At 39.7% G+C, this 4,219-nt stretch overlaps 2 pseudogenes; both read left to right on the plus strand.

Moving 5' to 3' along the window:
• The first annotated feature begins 1,648 nt into the window (after positions 1 to 1,648).
• Positions 1,649 to 3,164, plus strand: LOC133902157 (1,4-alpha-glucan-branching enzyme 2, chloroplastic/amyloplastic-like; annotated as a pseudogene).
• LOC133902168 (S-adenosylmethionine decarboxylase proenzyme-like) lies at positions 3,163 to 3,836 on the plus strand (annotated as a pseudogene).
• The last annotated feature ends 383 nt before the right edge of the window (positions 3,837 to 4,219 follow it).

The following is a 4,219-nucleotide window of genomic DNA, read 5'->3' on the forward strand; positions in this document are numbered from 1 at the left end:
GCCACTCCAGATGGAGTCGACGGCAGGGCGATTCCTCTCGCAGATTCTGCTCATGCACCCACACCTACTTCCCGCCGCCGCCGAGCAATAACTCGAGCAACTCTAGACCGACAAAGAGGCTGAGAAGGAGAAGGGCAAGAAGAACGCCAGTAGCAACAAGTTGGCACCGTCGGGTGGTGATCTCGTGTTGTACAGGTAATTGTGGTTTTTGGTTAATGAGTTCATTAGCCTTGTTACTTCCGGTACATCTAGCTATAAGAGGATAAGATTTTGATAAATATATTTATATTGAGCTATCAGATTGCTTTTTAAGAGGCCGAGCGCAACAGACTGTCACATAGCAATTGTACAATTGTCAAGCTATCGAGGCCGGCTAACATGCTGCATCCAGAGGAGATTAAATCTTGTATTTTATGGATCCTTGTTGAGCTCCTTAAACATTATGTGAGTTTAAAAAATCTAAAGAAATGTTTGGTGGGATGGCTATATCATATATGAACTGATTGTCAATTGAGTTATGCATAGAGAAGAAAGTGTGAATAATTCTAGCCTGTTTGATTGTGGTGGAGTTATCATAGTTCATTTATGAGAAAATGATAGGGACTGGTCTGGACAAGAAGAAAGCTGAGTACCCAAAGCAACCTATGGTATTTATCGTGGGCATTAGGGCTGGATAACAAGCCAGCTCGGCTCGTTATGGCTCGACTCGTTTGGCTTGTTTAGATAACTAGCTGGCTCGGCTTGTTAACATAATGAGAAAAAATTTCAACTCGGCTCGGCTTGTTTGGCTTGCGAGCCAGCTCGTTTGGCTCATGAGCTAACTCGTTTGGCTGATAGAGGACTATCGGTGACATGAACAGAGGTTCACGATGACGCCGAGAAGCTAAGGTGGATGGGGATCTAGGTGGTTGATAGCACGAACATCGTGGACGAAGGACTGAGGATTGCTATGGACAGAGAATGGTGTTGTCGATTCACCGCTCACCGAGTCACCGATGGCTGGTGGTTCGGCGCCTGGGCCTCGCAGCCCTTGCACCCATGCCTTGAGCAGTCGATCCCTCATCCCTCGAGCACCAGTTGCGGTAGCTGCAGGATAATAGAAATGAGATGTTGTGTTAGAGTTCCTAGGAGTGAGGGTATATATTTGGTTGCGCAAATGGTCTACTGGGCTGTACAATATTTTATGGGCTGGCTCTTGGCTTGTAAGCCGCTCGTGAGCTAGCTTGTTATCTAAATGAGCTAAAACTCTGGCTCAGCTCGTTAGATTTTGGAACGAGCTAAGCCGAGTCGAGCCAGACACAAGCTAAGCTAGCTCGCGAGTTTCGAGTTTTTCATTTAGCCCTAGCGGGCATGTGAATTTCATCTTTGTTCCTCGAAGAAAATAGTTGAAAGGAAATAGTTAGACTATTATTATTGGGACCATTGCATAAGATTTTTATTTATATTTGATGAGTCAATAATTAATTATAGTTTTCCTTGTATGTTATCTTTTTGCCACCCAGATTATAAGTGAATGGTTTATTTTTACACCGTGTTGTTCTATACTTTATGCATATGGCTAATACTTAGTACATATGAAAATACAGTATTGTGTTGTTAATTCCTGATTCAGTACAAAGTGACATGGATATAGATATCTCAACTTCTCATGCAGGATATCTATAATTTCATGGCTCTGGATAGACCTTCAACACCTCGCATTGATCGTGGGATAGCATTACATAAAATGTAGGCTTAGCACAATGGGTTTAGGAGGGGAAAGCTATCTCCATTTCATGGGAAATGAGTTTGGGCATCTTGGTAAGTGTTTACAATTTATTGTATTTTGTAGCGTTTTAGGGTTTTAGCCATGATATTCGCATAGTTATTACCTATCGCTTCTGAGGAGTTGATTCGTTTTAATTTACTTGGCAGAATGGATTGATTTTCCAAGAGGTTATCAAAGTCTTCCAAATGGCTCAGTCATCCCAGGAAATAACAATAGTTTCGATAAATGTCATTATGGATTTGACCTTGTAAGTTTCAGCTATGCTATTGTATCCTCTCACCAGATCCAGATGGTCATGTTTATATGGAAATCTTGTTTAGGAAAGATTATTTTATATAAATGCTAACGTAATATTAATATATGTTACTGTTGTGAATAAGTAAGAGTTCTGTCCCTTTTGTTAGGAAGATGCATATTATCTCATATATCGAGGTATGCAGGAGTTTGATCGGGCAATGCAGCATCTTGAGGAAAATTATGAAGTATGGCATTGTTTTATCTCTATTGCTTATTAAGTTATAGTTAAATTCTAATGCCATCATATTGTGTATGTGTATATTTTAATAAGTAGACAATAAGTAATTTGAGAAAAAAATTATGTGTATATTGAATTTCTTTTCACGTTAGGGTAATTGGTGACTTATTACTAATGAAATAATCAATGTAATTGTAGTTCATGACATCTGAGCACTAGTATGTATCAAGGAAGTATGAAGAGGATAAGGTGATCATCTTTGAGAGAGGAGATTTAGTTTTTGTGTTCAACTTCCACTGTAGCAATAGATATTTTGACTAGCATGTTGGTTGTTTAAAGCTTGGGAAGTACAATGTATGCAGCTTTTTTTGCATGCTCTATAACTTCAATTGTGTAACCTATCATCACTTATGGGATTTTGCATTTTTTTTATATTTCTTCACACATAATTTGTTAATCTAGATGGTGGTACTCAAGTAGCAGTGTAGTATTCCTGTAATTTGTTTTATATTCATTATGGACTTCTAGCAATCTTCCTTCATTTAAGTTTTGTGCATACTGAAATTTATTTCACAGATTTACTGAAATGATACTATCGATTTTAGAGCCACCTATTTGGAGACACATGTTTTTATTGGTTGCTAATGGTTTATTTTATTTCCTATCAGCTGGTCTTAGACTCTGACGATGGCCTCTTCGGTGGATTCAGTCGGCTTCATCATGACATTTAGGACTTCACTGCTATAAGTGCTGGCTCAAGTGTTGAGGCATATTCTACTTGTTTTTTGGGTAGCACTAATATGAATCAACGTAGAATTTTACTGGTGCCTTGCAGGACTGGACACATAACAGTAGGTTGTGTTCTTACTCATTTACGCTCCTAGCATAATTGCTGTCGTTTATGCCCTTACAAAGGACTAGGAAGCACCCTATTGTTACCCTTGAAATGTGCATGACTGGTCTGTACAAGAAGAAAGGTTAAGTCTTTTTCAAGACTTCTGTTGATGGCCGCACATCATGTGCTAATATATGACTAAGCTCTCTAGCATCTATGCAATTATCCTCGAGATGGAGATCTACAATTTTGACTTCAAACCCTATGGCTACTTCATGAATGCGATCCATGGCACTACATCCTCTAACATTCATGTGACCCCCAAGGATGGTTTCAGCTATGCTAGCTATGAGGTTATGGGCTTTGATGCCATCACTTTGGCTTATGGTGACCTCGTCAAGAGGGTCCTCAATTGCTTTGGCCCTTCAGATTCTCTATGGATGTGACCATCTTTGGTGGGCGTGGCCAAGTAGGGACACGGGGGAAGAAACTTGATGCTGAGGTTCATGACTACTTCAACATTGTAGAGCAGAAGCTGCCTTGCGGTAGTCTTTTCTTTTACCAGAGCTTTTTTGTTGCTGAAGATGCTATCGTCGATTCGCCCAAATATTTTTTTCCATTGCTTTGAGGGTGAGAATGTGGAAAATCCTGCTCCTGCAAAGAACAGTAAACTTCCTACAAAGAACGGTAAATTGGCTAATCTTCTCTCCTGGGAAGAGGACGCCTTGGAGGAGATGGACGGAGTGCTTGATGAGTAAGATGGGACTCCATTGTTGATTTTTCGCTGAGTATTTTTTATTGTTTTGATTGTCGTGGTTGTCATTTGGTTATTCTATAAAGCAACCAAGCCAGGTTATTAGTATATAAAAATTATCTGTAGCATGCTTAACCTGAATAAGTATACAACTCTAGGTGGTTAGTTGTGTCTACCACAATGAGCATATGTATGGAGAAATGTCTATCACAACATATCAATAAGAATTATTTTGAGTCAATGATTAGTTATTGGTTTGTCATTTCTAAACGACTGGCCGGTGCAAATTGTGGCCTGATTTTTGCACAGAGGCGGCTAATAATCAGCTCATGCCGTTCTAACAGGGACACATTATGCATTCGTCGCAGTTGGCAAGTCATTTCATCG

Source organism: Phragmites australis, chromosome 2 (assembly GCF_958298935.1).
Source record: "Phragmites australis chromosome 2, lpPhrAust1.1, whole genome shotgun sequence".
Taxonomy (NCBI): domain Eukaryota; kingdom Viridiplantae; phylum Streptophyta; class Magnoliopsida; order Poales; family Poaceae; genus Phragmites; species Phragmites australis.